Genomic DNA, 12,624 nt, shown 5'->3' with positions numbered 1-12,624 from the left:
TAAAGACAAGCGATAAATAATCCTGAATTAGTAGGTCATAATTTTTGTTTGTCGTTAAGGCTAATAAAATATAAGCCAGGGTTAATGTTGAAATAGGCAGAGGACCAACACCCCAGGAGCAGAGCCTGAAGAAAAGATATGAAAAAAAATAATTAAATACATAAATAAACAGACTTGAAGCTATTGGACTTGTTACAGGAGACTGGACCCAGATTATTCATCGCTCTGTGGCTTCCTTAATGGGTTACTTGTCCGTAGGCCAATATCAGCGAATCTGTTTGATAATTTAACTCTTTTTTTATTTTTATGTCTGTCGAGGTGACACAGTCATTATGCTTAGACGGAGTTTGTGATGACACGCCGCACTGCGCTTGCATGTGTATTTGCAGCAGTGAGACCGTGTTTGTTTGCCTTTTGCTGGATTATGTATTTTTTTGTCCTCCCCTGTTTTAGCCGTACCTCGTACTTTGCTCAGCTCAGTGTGAAATGAAATGTAGGACTGCTGTTATTCAATCATAGCATTTATTTTTGCATTGACCTTTTCCCGAAATTGAGCCCTGCCTCGGTGTGTTGTCTGCGCTCCCCATAGGTGCTGCTTGCTATCAGTCATTAAATGCATCCCGGTGTCATTCACCTTTATATCTCCTGGATATAACTAACACAGGGAAGCTGAGGTTATATTCATCTGCTTGTGTGCAAGCGTGTCGGATTTCCTGCAAGCACATGCACACCTGTAAGTGGATAGCGGCATTATATCGGGAACAAGAGCTCACTTTTCAGCTGATGAGGTGTAATGTGGTGGTGTTCCCTTTTTTCTGTCCTTGTCTCTAAAAAGACATTATCACCTTTTCACTCTTATCTCTCATCGCATCACTTCCCTCCACCGGCACCCGCTTGGTTGTCAGGGAACCCTGGTGATTAAAGGGACCAGCCTGCTCGTTCAGAGGTCACGCTGGAAATCACAGCCCATCTCGAGCCGTGCGACATGATGATAGGCTGTGGGATATGATGTCGGGGCAGAGGTGATCTTGTCTCAAGCGTCCTGTGTGCACATATGCTGCTCTGTAAGATAACCAGGATTTGTCCAATGAATATAGAACTTGAATCCCTGCCTGATGTCTTGTTCTAGGACTCTTGTGTGATGAGAGATACAATGAGTGTCATGACCTATACTGGGCAAAGCAGTGGTTGCGGTGGTGAGCATTGTCGCCTACCGGCAGGGTTCCCAATTTGGGTCCCAGTTTGGCCGGGGTCTCTTTTGAGGACTTTTCATGTTCTCTTGGTGTCTGTGGGTTTTCTCTGGGTACTCTGCATTCCTCCCACAGTCCAGAGACATGCAGATTGGGGTCAACTGGGATTGGCTCCAGCTCCCTCCACGACCCTCAAAGCATAAGCAGCATAGGATTGATGAATGGATCGAATCTGGAATAAAATGTAAACATTTGACAGACAATCCGTTGTCCGGTGACTTCACCATATGCTTGGATTAGGCTCTTGAGCAAGATAAACGGCTTTACCCTGTCCCACTTGTACAGAGTAAGTTGGTCAGGCGTTTGCTATAAATTGCATCAGAAATCTCAGCAGAAAAGGGTTCTGCTGAAATAGATGGCCATCTGAAGAACCCTCCGGCCGTGGGAAACCGACATGCTCCCTGGTGAAAGTACACCCCGAGAGTTTGAGCCAATCTGTCACCTTGCACAGTGCCTCCTGTTCTGGCTCGCTCCCTGTCTTTTGCCCACTTACTCCTCACATGCCTCCCCACGACTGTACCGTCTGCAGGGTCTATTTCTGCTCACGTCGCTGACATCCAACCAGGTTGTAGCGGTCTCTATCTTCTATCGGTGCCCTCCAGTTGTCTGCATCGTGGGAGTCCAGCGGGCCGTGTGCCGCGTACTCGGCTACAGGCTTTTGGCAGATGTGTTCTGCTGCTTATTTTAGCTGCATGTAGCCTCTTTGTATCCGTCTTTGTCAATCTGTCGTTCTGCTTTGTTCAACCTCTCCCGCTCTCTGTCAAGGGAACAGATATTTTTGTGTATGTTTTATGCTGCTATGTAAAAACAACTTTTTTATTCAAACCACCTCAGTCATTGTCTAAATACAACTAGAGCTATGTTTTGTTGACTTGTGCACTTATTTAATCCCAAATGTTTCGCACAATGTTAAAACCTAGAAATCCTCAATTTCATTCAAAGTAATGGGACCTTTCATTCTGTTCTCCTTTTAATTATGTCATGTCCACTTTACCTGTGGCTTTGTCCGTCTCTATAATGACTTCTGGGACGTGTGACGATGGCACAACACACTATTAGCTAGTCAGCTGTTTTTCCCCTTCCACTGTTTGTATTGGTCACTCGTAATAGATGAAGATTATTCATTACTGTTGTGTCGGCAAAGCGTAAACACACAGGGGAACCAAGTGACCCAAGAAGATTGATTGTGCTGAAGACAACAACTCCCATGATCCCACGCTGCTTCAGGGTATCGTCAAAAACTAGGTCTTTCGTTATTGTTTTAATCGAGAGACCCCTTGTGGCCGAAGTTACATGTTGTATATTTAATCCAGTGTGTTAAAATGCCAGCCATTAAAAAAAGAAATTATGCATTATGCCTCTATCTTATTTCAACTGCCATTGTTTAATAATCTATAATGTATTATTGCTCCAAATTCAGACTTGTCAACATCACATTACGATATAGTAATTATGACATAGCCCCTCTACATTCAAGCCTCTACAAGAAAACAGCACTGCCTATGTGGAGAGCAGAAGATATATAGTGTCAATTACTGAGATATACTGTGTCTAAATTTGGAAGCTGGGACTTTCCTCTCAGAGGCAGAACAGGATGAATGTGAACTGGAGGCTCCCGTGGGGAAGAAAACATCTGCCAGCCAAAACAAAGGGGGGCTGGGGGTGGGGGTTGGGGTGGGCTTCTCCACAGGCCACGGAACTACAGTATTTAGGCCTGCAGGTCTGACACGGCCCTACACTGCTGCTGCTCACTCCTGGGAAGACGCACATTCGACGTGTTGAGGTGGGAGTCTTTACTCCTTTTCCATTCATACTGTGCAGAAGACACCACAGCTCGTCTTCTGTGAAATGTCCTCGTTTCAACTTGCTTTATTTGATCTCGTGTAGGAACTTAGTTCCTGACATGCAATGGTTGTATCTTGGGTGTTTGACTTTGAGTAGGAAAAAGCGAAAAACTAGGGAAAAGATAAAGACACACAGAAAAAGACAGGCACGTGTAGGAGTAAAGATTCACCTCAAGCCTTTTTGACTACAGCTTTCCACTCTGCACAGTATTTTCACACTTGTATTCATATTTTAAAGAACTCTTAAAGTAATATGCCAGCTATTAGCCAGTGATTGTGTTGCTTCCTCTGCTGGTCTCACCTGAAACTAATGCATAGCCCGTTCTTTTATTTCCTGTTTAGCATACACTAAATGGTGACATGATTAAAAACCGGCGGAGAACAACCCACAGCCGGGCTCGCCAATGTCCTCATTTCCCTCTGCCCGATCGTATTTTCACACTTCACTGAATCTGCCAGACTCTTCTTGGGTTTATTAGTTCTTGTTGTTCAACATCTAACCATTCCCAGATCAAAGTGCAGATTCAGCTGCGGCACTTTGTTCAAATGCATTCACTGCACATTATTTTTCTCTCACAGGAAATCAAGCAGCTAGACAAAAATAAAGCTAATTCAGAAAAGAAACGAGCAAACATCTGGACTGAACTCAGATTTATGCAAAGGTTTTAGGAAGTAAAATAAATTAAAGATGCTTTTAAAAGAAATATTTGAAAAGCTTTACATTTATACTATAATCCAAAAATCCTACAGTATTTTCTTTGCCACCTTTCACCTATAAAACACGACCAGTTGGAACGTTGTTTCCTAAAGAATTGACCATAGTTCCTCTGTGGATTTAATCAGTCTCATATAATCTGTCTGTGTTCACATAACATGATCCCAGAGTGACTTCATGTGTCCTCATTTCTGTTGTGCTGAAGCTGCAGCATTTCTCCACTTGTGTTTTCTAGACTTGTATCATTTTCCTAAACCCTGCCTCCAGTGTGAGCTGTCAGTGTGACAGAGACGGTTCTTTTATGTGCTGGTGTTTATGGACAATTTTCAAATTTCCTTAAGCAGCATCGTGAGCTCCTTCAGCTTTTGTATGGAAGAGACAAAATAAGAAATAATTGGGTGACGGAAACAGCAGACGCAGGGATGGTGCGGAACACACTTAGTTATGGCTTAAACTTTTCAGCTTGGGTTAAATGTGGCCTATTAACAGTAACCTTGAAGTTTGGAGTTGTGCAACAGTACATTTAGATGGTGTAACAGTCATGCTCAACAGAAAAAGAGATGCTCAACAGCTGGTAACGTTAAACCAGTATACAGCAGCAACAACATGGTTATATAACAACCATAGATCCAATTTAATTAGATTTTAAAGAGCACCTTCCCTTGTCGGAGAAAGAAAACACCTGTCATGCGGAGCGAGAGATTTCCTGCAGTGACTCTGATGTGTATCTGTTGGATTGTACAGCTCTAATCAAATGAAAAATGTCGACAGCGCTTTATGATATTTTAATTATAGCAATTACTGGAACTCATACATTTAATGAAATGATAGCACAATATAGGTACAGTAATGTAATTAGTGCAAGTGCAGCTTGTAAGTGGTACTCGACAAAGCAGTTGTTACAATGATCTTTACAAAGTAAAAGAAATACATTTAGAAAGTAGTGATACTGCATCTTGAAATTTGAAATCCAGGTCACCTTCACACATAGGATAACGTGCATAGTATATACTTGCAGAACAAAATTCTGTATATTGTGTGTAATTCTTCAGAGACGTATCTTGTGCTCGTGAGCTCATTCCTACAAAGTGACGAGAAACCCTGTCTATGAAATCAGACTGACCCCTTGTTACAGGATCCCCTCAGCAAAAAGACCCTCAATTATGTCAAGATTAATTATTCTTCATTCATTACTGCATCGTTTTATTTGGCCTTTATCTGACTCAGGCTGTTTTTTCTCCACTTTACATTTGCACAGTTTTTTTGGCAGAGTTGCCGGAAATGAATTACTGCTTTCCAAATTAAAGGTCATAGCTTTGAGAAAAACAAATGTACATTGTTAAAATGACGTTGAGGCTTTTGAATTTTGTATTGAATAGAAACTGTGTTGCAGTTATAGTACTATAGTAATCAAAGCCTTCATTATATTCTGTACATGATCAAATGCCCTTTTTAATATTCTGTTTACTCCTGAAACTAGAATAAGCCACTACAAATGTGAATAAAGGCCCAAGCATCCATAAACAGGGGAAAGTCTTAAACTAGGATTACGACATTGTATGTTACCGCCAACAAGTGCAGTTCTACGAAATGTCCTATAGGCGGACTTGTGAGATCATTTTCCAGAGTCCAAAAACATATTTCATGAGGCCATTTTGACCTGTGACCTCTGACCACCAAAACCTAATCAATTGAACCCTTGAGTCCAACTGAAAGTTTATAACAAATTTGAAGAAATTCCCCTATAGACGTTCTTGAGATATGGTGACTACAAGAATGGGATGGATGGACTAACTGAAAACAGGTTGCCACCAACATCAAAGAATATCTGTACTTCAGTTCAGGGGGACAGAGATTAAATGTTGAATGTCCAGCATTACAATGCCACGTATTTTGATCAACAGCTGCTATTTTTTGAAAATTGTCTACACCACTTATTGTTAGAGATTAACACAGCATCAGTGTATTCTAAATTAAAATAAATTTACTTAAGTGAGAGCTGAAATTGCATTCTCTCTTAATGAAGTTGACAAAATGAATCTATTAAAATAGTTCTTTGAAAGAATAAGCTATGAAAGAGGAGAAACCTCAAGGTCAACCCAAGGTGATGATACTGATGAATGCAGGCTGGCTGCTTGCTGAGAGAAGCTTCCACACAATAAAACAACCTCTAAAATAACCACAGCAGCAGAGACCAGTGGCACATCCAACATTTGTGTTACTTAGATAGATAGAAATTCCTGCGGGATCGGAAAGGACCTGTAGTTGAATAAAAAAAAAAAAACTTCCTTGTAAACACAGATCAGCAAGGTGTGTGTGTAAACCCTAGGGTTTCTCCAGAGGAAGTGGAAAACACAAAATAAAATGTTAAACTAAGGCCAAGTCAGCACTTAGTCTTCAGCAGAAAGTGTCACACGTATTTATGAGTCTGTGGACACACATGCTGGTGTGTTTCTGTAAGTACTTTGTGGTTGTTTGATACGAGACCAAAGCCGTTCATCTGGGAGCACTGGTGTCAATGACATTCGCCTATTTTGAGAATAGTGAAGAAAGCATGGCTGCATTGACATACCATCAGTTTGGGTGGTATCCCAATCAATCAATCAATCAATCAATCAATCAATCAATGACATTGAATTACATCAAGGTCAGTTTTATCTTGCAAAACACTGAAGACAATACGAAACATGGCCATTTTCAATCATGAACTCTGGAAAATGTGCGGTAAATCAACTTCATGCGATACGCCAGTGAGCAAACTGTAGCTGACTACATGCGAGTCTAGATCTAGTTAGCTTTGCACAAACCAGGCTATAGCTGTTACCCCCGTTTCAAGTCTTTACCCTAAGCTAAGATACGCTAAGCTAATTCTAACGAAACATCGTCTTTAGTGTTTCCTTTGATTTCTCTCAACTGCTTCCTCATGTAGTAAACAACCATTTTCAAGCCTTTATCAAAATGTCACTTATTAAAGAGAATTGTAGTTATTGTCACTCAATGTAGTTGTTTGTGACATCTATGCACATTGATTTCTAAGATGCTAAATGTCATTCACAAAATAATTCAGTGTTTTATTTTGATCTATGTTCCTTACATCAATCTTTTTTCTTTCACATAGACTTTCACACACAAAAAAATCCGTTCACACTAATCTTTTGTAAAAGTCTGTGTGAGGTTTTTTCCCCCATTTCACTGCACATTAATTAATTGGGGACATTTCCGAAAACATTATTACTCTGCAGCTTCTCCGCACAAGATATGGATAAATGATTTCAATCAAGTGATCCACCAGCAAGATGTCTTCTGTCCTGGCTGCATTAAAAAAGCACATTTACAACTACAGGAAATGGATAATGACTAACATACCCTCCCTACATTTTAAAAGACAGAGCATCTTGAATGGAAGAGATTCATTCGCAGGCTCAACTGTGGGATCACTGGAGTCGTGATAAACTGCTTCTAACGTCTTTCATGATTGTCTCCATCATTATTGATTTTCTCTAACTGGGCTAGCCGTACATGTTGCAGGAGATGCAGGTGAGACGTGTGTTACTCCACTGCTGACCTTCTATTTTTACCTTTTACAGAACAGCTCGTGCCTGCAGCTGCAAACATCTCCCGTATGACTTGACAGTATTATGTAAATCAGTAACAGTAGGTGTTCTAGACATTCACAGGCTGATTGGAATACTTCTATCTTTTGTTGGTTAAAGTATTAGTTTAGTACACGTGGGTTAAAGTTGAACAAAATTATGCAGAAAGTCATTCTTGTACCTTCAGTAAATAATGAAGGGACTCTAATATGCGGTTTTGTACATAATGTCAACGGAGTTCACTTTGTGTGCTGCAGTGATTTAATATGGAGACAGGCTACTCACTCATCAAAGTGGAAAGTAATGTCAACAATAAACTTTTGTTTTCCCACAAACTAGCGATGGTCCTTTCCTTTGTATCTCTCATCAGCATAATCATAACCTGAGGCTTTACCACACATTCTTTGCGATATTAAACAAATTAATGAGACAAACTGTCTCTGCATGATACTGATTTTATTTTTTAAGTTCATTGTCACGTAGGAACGTTTACATTTTTACGTTGCCTATTTTGTTGTCAATTTTAATAAGGTTGTGATAAAAAGAAACCTGACGAATCCAAATGGTTATTTTAAATTGGCATTAGGTGTGTAAATGCAGCATCTCTAATAACCTCTTTTTTCCTGTATGCCCCTGTGTATTCAGAGAACAGAGGCCTTGTTATCTCGCAAGAGCAGCGACTCATTAGGGACCTTCACTGTCTTTGTCTTCCTATTATAACAGGAACTATTATTATAAGGCCTGGTACAGGGAAGCGACAAATGTAAGTCTTGTAGTTTGATTAGGTCATTAATGCAGCACAAGTCGAGACTTCAAAACTCACTTGGAACAAAGTACAGAGTTACATGTAAATGCTGATGCACTGTCACTTGAACAAGTGGCATTAAAATGTCTATTAATGGTTAAGGTAGCATTGAGGGGTTGGTGTAACTGAGCTGATGAGTCAGGGGAGGGGACCATAAAGAGTCCGTGGAGCTTATCAAATAGTCATCAGCACTGAGTCACTGCAACATCCACTGCAAACAACGCGCCTCTTTCGAGTAGGATTGTGTAAAGATCGTATCCGTTCTCAATTAGCGTAGCTTTAAGTGTCAATAAAATGTAATGGCAAAGCTACAGATCCTCTGAAATTCCATTTATATCACACTCCAAATAAAGCCAAGGGTGTGTAAACAAAATCATTACCTGAGGCCATTCGGAGCAATTTATGTCTGCAGCCGACTCTTCAGTGTGGTGGCCGAGCTCAGAGAAATCATCCTTGTTACGATGTGGACTTAGGGATGTTTGGTTAACAAAGAGCTTGATGGAAGAACTGACGACACTGAATACATCTGGTTTACAACATTTCTGTACTTCAATAAATTGGGAGGGGGGGGGGACTCTTGTTAAATTGCTCCTGACCTGCGCTTGGTGCTGCTCAGTGCAGCATCAGGCAGCTCTCACTCTCTGCACAGGAACATTGTGATTGATATGAAACGCAGCAGAGCCGAGTAACCGCTTAATTAATTTCCACCTTTATCTTTCTATCTTCTATTACTTCTATCCTCAATCCAATTCTCCGAGCATCATTGCGGATCCGTTCAAGGTTGGTCGTTGTGAAATGATAAAGACTGAAATATGTTGAGTTTTTTATCCTGGTTTTCTTTTAAAAGTCAAGTTAATACTAAAGTTAAAACAAACAATTACTTGTATTATTACCTCAACCAGGTATTTATCTCTTTGTAAGAAAGATTACAAAAATGTGATATAATATGGATCAGAGAAGAAGCCATTACATTTTGGTGTGGATCTGGATCAAGGTGCACATACAGGATTTATTTTACTCTCCGTAACATTGTGAGATTAGGGTGTTTTTTTAAATTTTCACTGACATCTCAGAGAACATGGATCTTGATGAATTAAAACCACCGATATTTAGGGGTCTGGTGTAGATATTGGTGCAGAACAAACAAAAATCTCAAAAAAGTGACATTTGAAAAGGTGGAGTAAAACTTCCCATGAATTGACAAGTTGTTACAGCATAAAAATAACGTGTGTTAACAATATGTCTAATTCATAGCTGTGAAATCCCTGCTTATTGTAGAATATGGTTTAACAATTTTACACTATTAAGTCTCTTTACTTTAAAAAGGTTTAAAAGATTAGATGTTAATGAGTAGAAATAAATTGTTTATTTCTAAACCTACCATCATTATCGGGGGTTAATAGGTTTTCCTATTGGTTGATTTATTGATGATGAAATAATCCGATCGGTGTACTTTTATTCTAAAGCGCGTCTGTGTCAGATTGTGTTGACATTTCAGTTAATTACAGAGTTCACATGGTTCACTGTCCAATTATCAGAGGTGTGTTGCAGCAGAGGGGAGATCTTGGTTTGCTGCATCAATAAAAGGTGCACAGCTGTGGACGGACCTCTTTCCAATTTTTTGCCTCGTGAAATAAACTGTTACCTGATTAATTCCCTCCACCCATCACATCTTTGTGTTTTTCTATTATTCCCTCCACCCACATTGTGCAGAAGTGAGGGACTCTCATCGCATTTGTAGTCGAGCAGGATATCAAAGCACCAGGCGCCCAAATGTTTTGTTTGAAGAAGGGGAGCAATTACAGTTAATTGCTGCGGTGAGGGCAGCCAGTGAGTGGCAGATTGTAGAAAGGAGCATCAGCTGATAATAAACAAGTCATTAGGTATTAGATCATTATCATGGACGGCCAGAAATCAAAGGTGAGGACAAAACGGCTGTGGGATAAAATATTGGTACAAAAAAGGTTTTACATTATCTTTTTTTTTTTTTGTCTGTCTTGACCTTCTACTGTTGACAATGGCTGCAAACTAAATCGGCTTTTGCCCGGCACTCCCAGTGATTTTTAGCTTGGTAGCCTACAAACATTAGTTAAAGCTTAATTTAGCTATCTTTATGTCAGGAAAAACCTTGCGTGGAAATCAGGGGAAACATTATAGTTTTAATTAATGCAACACTGCATAAATAAACCACTGAATTGCAGGGAGGTGGTTGTGGCACCAGAGGCCGGGGTTTGCTCTTCTCTGCGATTGTGTTTAGACCGTTGACTGTAAATAAAGATGGACGACACATCTCAGTTTCCTCCCATCATCCAGAAATTTAGCCAAAATATCCTGGATGCTAACGCTGCCATCGTTTGCATTTGGAGCCTGTGAAGTAGCGATCGGGGGAGGTTGTCCGGGTCAGACGCGTTCACACGGGCAAGAAAATGTCCACAACTTTCACTAACATGTTTTTTTTTGCATCACAACAACGCCACTGGCCCTTCAAATGTCAAAAGTACTTCAATCTTGTTGTTTTATGTTAATATTTGTGTTTATGTTGTCATCTTTTATGACACCTCTTTTTAATTTGTATTCTCTGTGTGTGTTGTTTTCAGTTTTGCACCTCACTCAGACATTTTACTAGAAACATTTTGGGGAAATTTTCCAAAGCAACAGACAATAGCGCCTCTGGATGATTTCAGGAAAATGTGCAGCATTCAGTGCATGTTAGCTAAGGACATGAGGAGAGCTAATAACATGGTGTCACAAAAAAAGCAGATAGATACACACAATTTACATATATATGATATATGTAGATGCCAACAAATGTCCCAAACACTCGTATATAGGGAGAAATTGATATACTAAGACAATAAGTGGCTGTCAAGTCAAGACAGATCTTGTATTCTTTTGTCTTTATATGCATCAGACCACACAAAATAACAAATCATCTAGGAAATGCATGCATGCATGGAAGGGGATATATCATAGCATCTGTGCTTGTATTTGGGACGGAACACTTCTCTGCAATTATTAATAACAGAAGGACTCGAAATAAACAAATGTCTGCAGCTGCATCTAAATCCGTAATGTTACACCCTCTCTTTGAAAGTCATAAATCATTGTGCTGTAGGGATCAATTATGGAGACAGAAGATGTTTAAAATGAATTATTAGACGTCAAGCTGTGCGACTACACTCCCAAACTACATCTCTAAACACTTTCGACAGCTATGTGAGGCTAATATTATTCCCCTGCACTTCACTGAGTTAGATCACCATTTGCTCGACCTCCCCGCTGACCTCAGATGTGTCATTGTCTTGGCTGCGGCGTCGTCCACAATGAGCCGAGATAAAAAGCTCATTCTCCTCACACCATTTCTACTTAATTAGCTCTGCTCTAATCTATGAGCCACAGCTGAGAGGGCGACGCTGTGTCAGCAGCCGCTGTCATGTACCTGCCACAACCACTATGAAGTTATGGAGGTGTGTGCTTTTGTCTCAGTGCCGGCGCATTCGTCTTGTGTCTTTGGTAACGGACTTTGTCTTGAGTTTTGTCAGTTTTGTACACGTGTTTACATCTGTGTGCGTCGATGTGTGAGGTAGTCTCTCTCTCTCTCTCTCTCTCTCTCTCTCTCTCTCTCTCTCTCTCTCTCTCTCTCTCTCTCTCTCTCTCTCTCTCTCTCTCTCTCTCTCTCTCTCTCTCTCTCTCTCTCTGTGTGTGTGTGTCCATATAATGTATCTACCATATATCTGCAGCCTGGCCGTGCATCCCATTTGCAAATGATACTTACAACGTGCAAACGTCAGACAGAAGGAAACACACACTTCCTACCTGTGACATAGGAACTACAAATTACCAAATACAAGCATGAATTTTGTGCCTGTCTTGATTCCTCTCCATACCAGAAGCTTTAGTTCACGTCATATTGAAGAAGCAGGTTTGGACTGAAGCAATGTGAGTCACTCTCCACCTGACCCTGTCAAGCTTTATAGCACCGGTGTGTGGCACCCGTGCCTGGGTTTGCTCAGTGAAGACTAATTGAAATTGTCAACAAAATATTTGCAAAGCTAAAAAAAACGTGTCTGAATAGAAAGTTTTCACAACTAGACAGAATATTATTAGGGCTGCAAAACTCTTACAAATCCATTAACTGGAATTAGAGATTTTCTTTTCTTTTACAAATTCAAACTTTCATAAATATGATGTTTATTAAGACCATTATTTGATTCCTCATCGTCCTCCTATAAGATCTTAAACTTCATAATTTTCAATTATTTTCAATTTGTTCAGTTCTTCTGGTAACAGGTGCATTTGTTTTGCATGCTGGTGGTCTCCTCATGCTGGTTTTGTCATTTCCTCTCTCTCTGAAGCAGCTTTTGTTGCCCTGGGTAAGGAGAGAGCTGAAAACGATGAAAGTATGGTTCTTGGCTGC

This window comes from Hippoglossus stenolepis, chromosome 15 (genome assembly GCF_022539355.2).
Source record: "Hippoglossus stenolepis isolate QCI-W04-F060 chromosome 15, HSTE1.2, whole genome shotgun sequence".
Lineage (NCBI taxonomy): Eukaryota > Metazoa > Chordata > Actinopteri > Pleuronectiformes > Pleuronectidae > Hippoglossus > Hippoglossus stenolepis.
Note: the sequence above shows the minus strand (reverse complement) of the source record.